We start from the raw sequence: 13,375 nt of genomic DNA, 5'->3' as shown, positions 1-13,375 counted from the left end.
GGGTTCGGATGGACTCGAACCCGAACCTGGTTCGCTCATCTCTATTAATAATGTAACATGTAAGGACATAAAATGAACAAGTTCCTTGCAAAGGTCACTCATACGAGTATTGTATAAGTTCTCCAATTATGATCCTTTTATTCATTTTCAACTGGATTTGTGTCCTGGCTTCCATGCCAGGATACTCAAGGTGACTTTAAAAACCCACTGAAGCCCCGTACTGGATGAAGATGGAGTCTGAGGTCTCTTGTCTGGATTGAACAATCCAAAAATAAATAAATAAATAACTATGAATAAGAATGAGCGTTAAAGGGTAATACCTGTTGCGAGTCGTCTTTGGTGAAGTCCTTTTTTTCCATTAATTTGTCAATTTCTGGCTTATTCAAAGGTTTGCACGCTCAAATACCAGAACCTAGAAGTCTGTGTTGAACAGCTCTTCAATGTATTGCACTTCCATGGGAATTTTCAAATGTAACAAAAGCCGATATTTGTGCTGTGAAAGCATAAAAACAAGAATCACGAAATTCCACAGTGATGATGGGAAAAAGTTCCCAATCAGATTCCATCTCACATGTTCCTCGAGTTACGTAATTTACATAATGGCTTACCCATGTGGACTCAAATATGTAGGTAGAACAACTCAATCCCTCCATCTCAGAATGAACGGCCACAGGATAACTATCAGAAGAGGCTTCCTCAAAAATGGTCTTTCCAGACATTTTTTTGAGAAACATAACTGCGACCATCAAGTGCTAAGACTCTATCCCATTGATCATGTACTAGAAACTGCAACAGATACAGCAACCTAGTAAGGAAAAAAATGTACTATCTACAATCTACACACTACAACCTAATATACTAAATGATCGATTGATGGGTCATCTAAACAATGCCCAATGAATAACAAATTCCTGACTAATACTCACTGGCATCTGTTGCCTCCCTCGATAAATGTGGCCAGTGTTAGAAAAAAGGAGCATAGGAACTCCAAAAAGGAAGACTTTTGGAGGACTGGCAGAAAAAGTGAATTTTGCAAAATAGAGGTCATTGTACAATTAGGGAACAAGAGACCTAGTTATGGGAGGTAATGTAAGGTGACATCAGCTACCGATTGTGTCAGATAGGGGAGCACTTACTTCCCTGGCTTCTGTAGTGCCGCCAGTATCTTATCGATACATCCTGCTGCTTGGCTGCTTCTGTGAGATTGCAGGCCTGCCCACTGAATCAGCAGCTGTAGCAGTGTCTTACCATAGTCAGTGATTGGCTGGGCAGAGCTGCAACTTCATGGCCCCAGGACCTGGGAGTGGCTGAACGGATCAGTAAGATACTGGCGGCACTGCAGAAGCCAGGGAAGTAAGTGCACATTATTATTTTCAAATGCCCAATCCCTGGACATTTATTAAAAAGGGCTCCTGCCAGGAGTACCCCTTTAAGTGCTTTCATATAGTTCACTGGACTGGATTTGTATCAGGCATACATTAGTAAGAATGGATTGAAAGCTTTACTGAGCACTGGGAACTTGGCTCTGTTATGGGAGAGGTAGTAGAACCCAGAACAATCTAATTCCATGCACAGATAATTAGAACAGCAATTACACCATAATGGAAGACACTTAAAGCATCACAAAAGGATTCGGTTCAGGACAGCTTCTGATGAAACTTTTATTCGACTGATGGATGCTGGTGTTATTCTGGTGCCTGGGAACGTTCTGTATATATTCAGATAAAGCCGTGTTCTCTCATATATCCAGAAATACTTTTTCTTTTGCTCTGGATATTTTTACATACAAAGAAATAGTAAATTTGAATATTCTGCATGTGTTATCTAAAGCAGTGAATCATTCTCAATGCTGATATATACCATAGTTATTCTACTTTTGTAGAATAATGGAATAATGTCCAAAATTCTATTTAGTTTCTTCTAATTGCAAATATGTGGATGGGGCCACACACAGAATGTAACATATTGCTATAGACTGTGTAATCCTTGGTGGTCTGCAAGCCTTTTTGTACTTTTTGACAGTAGTCTTCTTGATATTTTATATAAGGAGACTATCTGCTAACACCTTTACCTTCAAGAGCTGCACAGTACTGAACATCACATAGCTGTCACACAACGGCTCTGATGTCTAACAGCAACATCTGCATTGAAAAATAAAAAATGTTCTTCAGGGTATAAACCCACACACCGTATATGCAACAGATATGCAACAAATACGCAGCAGATTTGTTGGTACAGATTTGATGCTGTGTTCAGTTATTTAGATCTAATCTGCTGCGATTTTGCTGCGATTTTGCTGCGAGTTTGCTGCGTATCGCAGCAGTAAATACGCTGCATATACGGTGTGTGGGTTTATACCCTCAGGGTACAAACCCACTTGACGTATTTGCTGCGTGAATCAGTCTTAAAAATAAGCAGGCAAAACGCAGGTTGGCTTTATACAATTGTTCTGCGTTAAAATACGCAATTGCGTATTTTTGAAGCGTGAAGCTTGTTGTTAGCAAAGCATCAGTTGTTAACAACCTGTGCGAAAAACGCATGTAGCTTCACGCTTCAAAAATACGCAATTGCGTATTTTAACGCAGAACAATTGTTTAAAGCCAACCTGCGTTTTGCCTGCTTATTTTTAAGACTGATTCACGCAGCAAATACGTCAAGTGGGTTTGTACCCTAACCCATCAATGCTACATACTGGCATAACATTGATCAGTATAAGAAATCTAATGATTGCTTGTAAAAGTCCCCTAGTAGGACCTAAAAAGTGTAAAAAAAGAAAAAAAGTCTTTAAAAATATAACAAAGCCCCTTTCTAAAGGAAAGGTCAGGCAGAGGTGCAAAAAAAAATATTCCAGTCTGAGGGTGGGGGTAACGCAGTAAAGAAGGTTTATTTACCTGACCCGGTGCTTGCGCAGCTTGGGTCCCACTCCTGGACCCTGCCGGCAGTCTGCACGTCTCCTCCTGCTGCTACGTCACAACCTGGTTGAGGGATGCCCCATTCAGCCAGTCAGCGACTGGGGCAAGCTAAATCCCACCCTTCAGTGACGTGGCAGCCCGGTAGTAACGTACCTCACAACCGGGAGAAAATGACATCCAGCGGGGTACGGGAGCCCAGTGACGAGGTGCAGCACGGGAATTAAGTCCAGTAAGCATACTTCTTTGTTATGTTCCCCCCACATCCTGCCAGGCTTCTCCTTTAATAAAGGCTAAAATCACCCCTTTTCTCATTTTATAAAAAAATAAAAAAAATAAAAAAAATTATTGTAATAAACATATTTGGTACTGTAGCATGCAGAATTGTCAGATCTAGTAAAATAAAACAATATTGTTCCAACACGGTGAACAGCGTAAAAGAAAAGAGAAAAAATATAAAGGGAAGACTTGTACTTCTCTTTTCTGTTAGATCCACTTCTGGTTTCGGTGCAAAAACTGGAGTGGCAGTTTTCGAAAAAAACTGCTGTGTGTGATTCCAGCCTTAGAAGGCAAGGAAAGCATTGCTTCAGTGTGGCCTGGGCACAAATGTGTATAGCTGGGCAAACTGTCCATTTACTGATGAGATTCTAACATTATAAATGACTTTGGTGGTCTGTAGGTATTCTAAGTCTACAAAGGAGGGCAACTTCTAAGTCTAAGTTCTTAGTCTACAATGGAAGGCAACTTCTAGGATAGTTTGTCTTGTTGCTCAACAGATGCCTGGTTTGCCTCCAAGGATAAGGTCCCCTAGCTTGTCTGGATAGAGTCACAAACAGCAGGTCTATTGGGGGTGTAGCATGCTGGTGTATCAGTGGAACCATGTGTTGTCCCTGTGATGCTAAAAAGAATGAATCACCTCTATTATTTTTAACTTATTGGATCTGTACAGATCACTGTACAGCAGCCTCTGGCTTATCACCACAGACAGAACAGGAAGTCTCAGTTTAGTTTTAGGCCTGGCAGTGAGATAGTGGTGAGATAGTAAAGTAAAAGAATTAGAAACATCACCACAAATTCTTTAAAAATATGTTTAAGATAAACCTTGATTTAAACAATAGGTCATTTTCTGTTGACACATTCCCTTTAAGGCGGGTTGCTGACACATTTTCTTCCTCTCCTATTTGCTAGAAACAAATCAAAGTTTTAACAAAATACAGGTCCCCACGATAAATGACTGATGATCTGTAGCTCTTCTGGTTTGGCAAAGGTGAGCAGCTTCATGTTAGCCTTGTTGCTTAGCCATTGCTTGTCTCTGTTTCTGAGGATGAGGTCCCCTCAGTGGCATAGCTAGGATTCACGGGGTCAGTGTCGGACTGGAGTGCCTTGGGCCCACCAGGGGAAATCATTCTTGGGGCCCAATCTTCTGCCACTATACTTATGTATGGTAACATTAATAAGGCTCCAGTTACACGGTGTGATATGGGGTAGTGTAGCTCCAAACGATTGCTAATCAGCAGGGCAGGAATACACAGAGATGTGCGGCCAACAACGATTTTTACAGCCGCACAAAAGATCAAATCAGCCGACTATCGGGCATTTGCTCGCTTGTCAGCTGATCTCTGACACTTTTACATGGGGCTTCCTAGGAGCGCTTGTTACCGATAATTGGCTGGTGTAATTGGGCTATAAGACAATTTTCTTTGCATGATAACACTGTATACTACTGTATGCTACCAATAACACCAGTATATAAAGAGCAAATATCCCCACACATATTGCTGCCATACTATTACTGACCAAATCCTGTATACTGAGAGTGATATTACCAATAATACCAGTATATCAGAGGGAAAAGTTATCACCATACATATTACCGCCATACTGTTACTGACCAAATCCTGTATACCAATATTACCAATAATACCAGTATACAAGGGGGAAATATTACCGCCACACCACAACCAATACCATCAATATATTGTAACTGACCAACTCCAGTATACTAAGACCAATAAAACACAGTACCGGATTACAAGTGACAAATACCACCATCTACTGACTAATACCACCACATACTGACTGACACCACCACATACTGACTAATACGATCGCTGCTACTGACTAACACCACCACATACTGACTAGCACCACCGCTGCTGTCCATCCCCCCTGTAGCCCCCCCTCATGCTGTCCATCCCCCTCATAGCCCCCCTCATGCTGTCCATAACCCCTGTAGCCCCCCTCATGCTGTCCACCCCCCTATAGCCCCCCTCATGCTGTCCATCCCCCCTATAGGCCCCCTCATGCTGTCCACCCCCCTATAGCCCCCCTCATGCTGTCCACCCCTCATAGCCCCCCTCATGCTGTCCATCCCCCCTATAGCCCCCCTCATGCTGTCCATCCCCCTATAGCCCCCCTCATGCTCTCCATCCCCCCTGTAGCCCCCCTCATGCTGTCCATCCCCCCTGTAGCCCCCCTCATGCTGTCCACCCCCCCATAGCCCCCCTCATGCTGTCCATCCCCCCTGTAGCCCCCCTCATGCTGTCCATCCCCCCTGTAGCCCCCCTCATGCTGTCCATAACCCCATACACCATACATTATAAACACCACAAAGTTGCCTGCAAACCTTTGTTACATGCAAAACAACATACAAATAGTTTTAGGACTTTTAGACAAATCCTAATTATAGCTGAATACAGCAACAGTTAAACAAAATTTCAACAACGTACAGTCATGGCCAAAAGTTTTGAGAATGACACAAATGTTATATTTTCACATGATCTGCTGCCCTCTGGTTTTTATGTGTGTTTGTCAGATGTTTTTACCACATACAGAAATAAAATTGCAATCATATTATGAGTAACAAAAGCTTATATTGACAGTTAGAATGAGTTAAAGCATAAAGTCAATATTTGCACTGTTGACCCTTCTTCTTCAGGACCTCTGCAATTCTCCCTGGCATGCTCTCAATCAACTTCTGGACCAAATCCTGACTGATAGCAGTCCATTCTTGCACAATCAATGCTTGCATGTTGTCAGAATTTGTTGTTTTTTGTTTGTCTACCCGTCTCTTGATGATTGACCACAATTTCTCAATGGGATTAAGATCTCGGGAGTTTCCAGGCTATGGACCCAAAATCTCTATGTTTTGTTCCCTGAGCCATTTAGTTATCACCTTTGCTTTATGGCAAGGTGAAAGGCATTGTTGATGATCGTCAAACTGCTCTTGGACGGTTGGGAGAAGTTGCTCTTGGAGGACATTCTGGTACCATTCTTTATTCATGGCTGTGTTTTTAGACAAGACTGTGAGAGAGCCGATTCCCTTGGCTGAGAAGCAACCCCACACATGAATGGTTTCAGGATGCTTTACAGTTGACATGAGACAAGACTGGTGGTAGCGCTCACCTCGTCTTCTCCGAATAAGCTGTTTTCCAGATGTGCCAAACAATCGGAAAGGGGATTCATCAGAGAAAATGACTTTACCCCAGTCCTCAGCAGTCCACTCCCTATACCTTTTGCAGAATATCAGTCTGTCCCTCATGTTTTTTCTGGAGAGAAGTGGTTTCTTTGCTGTCCTCCTTGAGACCAGGCCTTAATCCAAGAATCTCCGCCTCACAGTGCGTGCAGATGCACTCACACCTGCCTGCTGCCATTCCTGAGCAAGCTCTGCACTGCTGGTAGCCCGATCCCGCAGCTGAAACACTTTTAAGAGACGGTCCTGGCGTTTGCTGGTCTTTCTTGGGCGCCCTGGAGCCTTTTTGGCCACAATGGAACCTCTCTCCTTGAAGTTCCTGATGATGCGATAGATTATTGACTGAGGTGCAATCTTACTAGCTGCGATACTCTTCCCTGTTAGGCCATTTTTGTGCAGTGCAATGATGACTGCACGTGTTTCTTTAGAGATAACCATGGTTACCAGAAGAGAAACAATGATGCCAAGCACCAGCCTCCTTTTAAAGTGTCCAGTGGTGTCATTCTTACTTAATCATGACAGATTGATCTTCAGCCCTGTCCTCATCAACACCCACACCTGTGTTAATGGAGCAATCACTGAAACGATGTTAGCTGCTCATTTTAAGGCAGGGCTGCAATGATGTTAAAATGTGTTTTGGGGGATAAAGTTTATTTTCTAGGTAAATATTGACTTTGCAAGTAATTGCTGTTAAGCTGATCACTCTTTACAACATTCTGGAGTATATGCAAATTGCCGTGTAAAAAACTGAAGCAGTAGACTTAAATTAATATAAATTAGTAAAAATTAATATTTGTATCATTCTCAAAACTTTTGGCCATGACTGTATAGGTCGGTGGCAGGCATGAACAAATTAGAAGAAAACGCAGTAAGAAAACTTTAAGAACTAGAAAGAAAGAAAGAGGGAGGAAGGGGGAATTTGTTATTTATTATACCTCTTAGGGGGAATTTATCAAAGTTGAGTAAAACCAAGATACACAAAAATCTGCATCTTTTTCACAGCCTCTATACTGTCTCAACTGTAAGGTCCTTACAAAAAGAACAATATATGGGAAAATTCTGTAGAAAAAGCCACACTCCCACAAACCACAATAACTCACACTCCTCAATGTGAAAGACAAAGGGGAAGACTTAGGGTGGTATTACACGGAACGATAATCGGCCGAATTGGCCCGATTCGGCCGATTATCGCTCCGTGTAATAAATGCAACGATCAGCCGATGACAACGATCATCAGCAGGGGGGGTCGTGGGGATGTTCGGGCAGCCCATAGCATACAGCAGTGGTCTGCTGCCGCTGCTCCTATTCCACGGAGCGACAGCAGCAGATCGTTGCTGTATGAGTCGTTTGTCTTTCAACAATGTTGAAAGACAAATGACTGCAACAATCAGCCGACATCGTTTATGTCAGCTGATCGTTGCCTTCTATTACACAGAACGATTATAGGCCATAACAGCCGATATTGGCCAAATAAGGCAAATAATGGTTCAGTGTAATAGGGCCTTTACACACATGGGGGAGATTTATCAAAGGGTGTAAATATACACCTGGTGAAAACTGCCCACAGCAACCAATCACAGCTCAGCTTCCAGCTCTGTTGAAAGGAAAGCTGAGCTGTGATTGGTTGTTGTGGGCAGTTTGCACCAGTCTAAATTTTACACCCTTTGATAAATCTCCCCCATGGTGTTTTGTTTTATGGGGTGTCGTTTTTCTCTCTTCCCTGGCATTTTTAAGGCTCTGTGACAGTTTTTCAAAAACACCATTGCTGCGGGTATAGCATTTTTTTCTGTCATTTTTTTCACCTTTTGTGGTCCAGCAACTAGGTCATGTGATGACAGAGGAAAAAAAGTTCAGCACACAAAAACACCTAAACAACAAAAAGGATCATTCACACATAATGTTAAAAACACTAAACAAAAAATGCCAGAAAAAACGCAAACACGTGAAAAAAACGCAATGTGCCGCACTTAAAAAACGACAGACGAAAAGTGTGTGTTAGCACACCCTTAAGAATACACGTCCTAGAGACCAGCAGTTTTGCCCTCAGCTGATCGGGTACGTAACATTTTTATAGTAAATTTCTGAGGATCTTTATTGCCTTATTCATAAATTACTATTTAGATCCCCCACTAGTTTACTTAGATGAGAAAAAATGCAAAATAAAATAAATCACAGAATCTCAATGGTCATATGACAAGTCCTTTTACTGTATGTTGCATATATTAGTTTCCACCAGAGGGAATAGTCACACCATCTGCTCTTCACAATCATTAGTATCCAAGATGAAGCAACACATTCTTTCCTAAATACTTTCATCCAAGGATCTTACCAGCTTTGTATAGTGATATATGAAATGTTTAGTGTATCCAAAGTGTCAGTGAGCTAAGCCCATTTGTTATTTTTTTCTATGGCCATTTGGGGGAACCCCTCTGTGACCTATAGTATCTACCCCATCAGCTTTGGTAGAGCATCATACAGATATATCAGGTCCTAAATTCTCTTTAGTAAAAGAAAAACTTCTATGAAGTGCAGCACTGATTCTGAAAGTCCCAGACTTGGGAATAAATAAATGTGAGACAAAACTGCCTGATTTGTCCTTTGCAACCAATCAGAAATCTGCTAGGAACTCTGGCTTTTTTTTTAAGATCAACTGATGCCAGAAAGGCTATGTTCATACACTGTTCTTGTATGGCCGTTAAGTATCAAATAACGCACGTGGTTTAGCATATTTCAGCTGCCATCATTGCAGAGACAGCCGCTTAAACATTATTTTAGTTTAAAGGGGTATTCCCCCCCAAGAGCTAAAAAAATTTAATGCTCGCAAACCTAGCTGGCCTTACTCACCAAGTCCCTCCGAGTATTTTGAGACGTCTCCCATCTTTCTAGCTGCTGCCGTTCCTGAGTTACAAGTTTTTCTAAAAGCCGATCTATATCCAAGATAGGAAACTACATTTCCCATCATGCAATGCTTCTGCCTGATGATGGTGAAGTAGCAGAGCTGAGACAATAAAGGAGATGATGACAATGTAGCAATGCTGAGATGGCAGTGTCGGTGTAGCAAAGCTGAGTTGGAAGTGACAGTGTAGCAGAGCTGAGTTGGGGATGACAATGTAGCAGAGATGAGTTGGCGGTGACGGTGTAGCAGAGATGAGTTGGGGATGACAATGTAGCAGAGCTGAGTCGGCGGTGATGGTGTAGCAGAGCTGAGTTGGGGATGACAATGTAGCAGAGCTGAGTTGGGGTGACTGTGTAGCAGAGCTGAGTTGGCGGTGACTGTGTAGAAGAGCTGAGTTGGCGGTGACGGTGTAGCAGAGCTGAGTTGGCGGTGATGGTGTAGCAGAGCTGAGTTGGGGATGACAGTGTAGCAGAGCTGAGTTGGGGGGGACGGTTTAGCAGAGCTGAGTTGGGGATGACGGTGTAGCAGAGCTGAGTTGGGGATGACGGTGTAGCAGAGCTGAGTTGGGGGGGACAGTGTAGCAGAGCTGAGTTGGGGAAAGGTGTAGCAGAGCTGAGATGGCACTGACCGAGTTGCAGAGCTGAGATGGTGAGTGCCGCGGGTGAGGTGGTGCCCCATGGCTGATCACGAAGGGGGGGTGCCACTTGGTGATCATGTGGTGGAGGGGTTGGGCGGTGATCGTGGGGTCGGGTGCCACTGGTGATGGGGGGCGGAGCTTGCCGCGGGCGATCGGGGTCGGAGCTTGTCGCGGGCGATCGCGGGGGCGGAACTTGCGGCGGGAGATTGCGGGGGGCGGAGCTTGCCGGGGGCCGCGGGTGAGTGCGGAGGCTATGCTGCGGGTGAGTGAGGGATGCCACAGGTGATGGGGGGGCGGTTGGTTGTGGTGCAGGGGACTGTGTGCTGCAGGTGAGTGCTGGACAGTGCGCCGGGAGGCTCTGGACACAGGGGGTGAGCTCTGGGCTGGGGGTGACCGGGTGGCTGCTGTTAGAGAGGGAGACAGTAACGCTGATCACTGTCTCCCTCTCTAACAGCAGCCACCCCATCAGTGTTCTCAGTCACTTCACTGTGCTGGGACTGAGGACACATGATGCCGACTCCGAGGGTGGGAGCCAGGAGCAGGGAGCGTGTCGGGTTGGACTGAGGTCTGATGATTCTCTGCAATCTGTGGGGGTGAATGCAGCTGGATAACAGCAAAACTGTGCAAAATCCTTAATACATTGATATAGGAAAGATGGAAAGCTACGGGTGGGCAACATATTAATGCAAAAATAATTTGGGGGGGAATACCCCTTTAAGCCCTTTTGGCTGCGTCCTTAATTGAAAAGTCCATTAATTTTAATGGAAAGGACGATGAAAGGACAGTGAATTTAATCTACTGTGTGTGAGCAACTTAAAATAACACAATAACAGCTGCAAATTGATGGCATGAACATTAATTTGGCGGACGTTATTTAATACATTTTGTGCACCAACGGCCGTTGTTTACAGAGACTTCAATGTTAACCCCTTCACGACCCAGAATGTAACTGTACTATCTGGGTCGGGTAGAGGTGTTCAGAGGGAGGGACCACGGCTGTTAGCAGGCTCGGTCCAAACGATGCACCCGCTAATTAGCTATTTAGATGCAGCTGTAAAAGCTGACAGCTGCATTAAAATAGCTATTGTCTCCCATCTGTGGTGGTCTAGTGGGCGGATCCGTTCAACTTACCCAGTCGGGCCTCAGCGTCGGAATGACGCCGATCCCGACTCAGTAATCATCACATTTGGTCTGCAGCAGCCCAGAGTAATACAGGACTGATATAATAGATCAGTGCTGTATTATATACACAACATTGATTTCAGTGAGAGTTCAAAGTTGTGTACATTGAAGTCTCCCAGGGGGCCCTCAAAAAAAAAAAAAAATAGTTTTTTCATTAATGAAATTTCCCTCCCCTAATAAAAATTAAAATCATCCCCTTTTCCCATTTTATAAATAAAAATAAATAAATAAACAAATTTGGTATTGACGCATGCGTAATCGCCCGAACTATTAAATCACATTCCTGATCTGTACGGTAAACATTGTAAGTGCAAAAACTAGACAAAGTGCAAAATTGCTGATTCTTTGTCACATCAAATGCAGAAAAATTTTAATTAAAAGTGATCAAAATGTTGCATAAACACAAGCATGGCACAAAAAATGACACCTCACACAGCCCCATAGACCAAAGGATAAAAGCGTTACAAGGATGGTAATAGAGCAATTTTAAGGAACATTTAGTTTTTTAAAAAGGTCTTAATTTTTTAAAAGCCATCAAATAAAATAAAAGTTATACAAGTTACATATCATTGTAATCGTACCAACTTGAATTTTACCATAGGTTGAACGACGTAAACACAAAACCTACTCAAATAAAAAAAAATCTGTTTTATTCTCAATTTCACAGCACAAATAATTTTTCCCCGGTTTTGCAGCATATTTTATGGAAAAATTAGGTCTGCCATTGCAAAGTACAATTAGTGGCGCAAAAAAATGAGAGGTCATATAGGTCTGTAGATGAAATAAAGGAAGTGCTATGTCTTTTTTAAACAGGAGAAGGAAAAAAACGGCAAAAGCAAAAATTAGCCCAGTCCTGAAGGGGTTAATCATTGAATTATGTAAACAATGGCCAGTATTTTAAAATCAAATGGGCCGCCATTATTAAACAGTGTGTTAACATAGCCTGAGAATTACTATTTAGGTTTGCTGATCTTCTTGTTTAGTGTCTCTGGGTTCTATCTGCCCTCTCATTCAGACTTTTATACTAAAACACTTGGGTTGCAGATCAGTTGGATGGAGGGTGCAGCGATTAGTATATACCCTCTCCCAAGACCACTTAGGTGGGCAAAATCAACCTTTTTCTCATCCAACTATATGCCTTATGTAAATATTTAAAATTTTTATCATGCCAATGTTGAAATTACAAACACTTGTAAGCCCTTAAATAAGTATTGTGATCTGATATCCGCTTATACCCTAATACAGTAAGGCTGCATTCACACGTTCAGTGTTTTTCCCGGTCCGTGATTATGGTCCGGCAGCTACCTCCGTGATCCGTGTCCGTTTTTTTCACGGATCTGTGTTAAAGCATTTTAAATTACTTTGATTACATCACATCCGTGTTTTTCACGGATGAACACGGATGTCACATCTATGTACATCCGTGAAAAACACAGATCTCATTGATTTCTATGGGGAATCCTTTCCGTACATCCGTTCCGAGTAATGACATGTCCTATTTTTTAAAGGAACGGATCACAGATCCGTGAAATCACGGAACATCTGAATAGCCCAATAGAAAGCAATGGACTGTAAAATTGTCCGTGCGCACGGATCCGTGAGCACGGACAACTTCCCGGAACGCGTGAATGCAGTCTAAGTAAGCACTCTCCCTGCCTTCATGTAAAAGAAAGGCCCCCTCTGTGCTCCCATATAGTAGTTACACCCCTCTGTGTCCCTATACAGTAGTTAGGTCCCTCTGTGCCCCCATAGAGTAGTTACACCCTTCTGTGCCCCCGTATAGTAGTTAGGTCCCTCTGTGCCCCCATATAGTAGTAAGGTCCCTTTGTGCTTCCCATATTCCTCAAATTCTACAGTGAATCTGCTGCTTGGCTATTATTATAATTCTACACTGACCACAAGGTCTGCCAGAAGGCCCTATCTATAGGAGTAAGGCTTGGGTATAAACCCTAAGGTTACAAATACACAATACCATTGCATTGTGTTTGGCTATATGCAGTAAGTACTGCTGAAATTATATTGTTCCCTTAAACCCAAATTTTTCACAGCATTCTTTTGGGCTTAAAAACACCCAAATAATTGCTGCTTTTCAGGTGTTTTCGCATTTAAGTGTATATTACTATAGGCGTTTTTATCATTTGCATTTTATTCTCTGCATTTTTGTTTTTTTTCAGTGAAAGTCATGTGACTTTTTATCATGCGATTGCAGGTTTTCCATTGAAAAATAGGGTAAAAAATGGCAATATACAGTACATATAGACATGACTTTTTTTCTGTAA

The sequence above is a fragment of the Dendropsophus ebraccatus genome, chromosome 6 (assembly GCF_027789765.1).
Source record: "Dendropsophus ebraccatus isolate aDenEbr1 chromosome 6, aDenEbr1.pat, whole genome shotgun sequence".
NCBI lineage: Eukaryota > Metazoa > Chordata > Amphibia > Anura > Hylidae > Dendropsophus > Dendropsophus ebraccatus.
Note: the sequence above shows the minus strand (reverse complement) of the source record.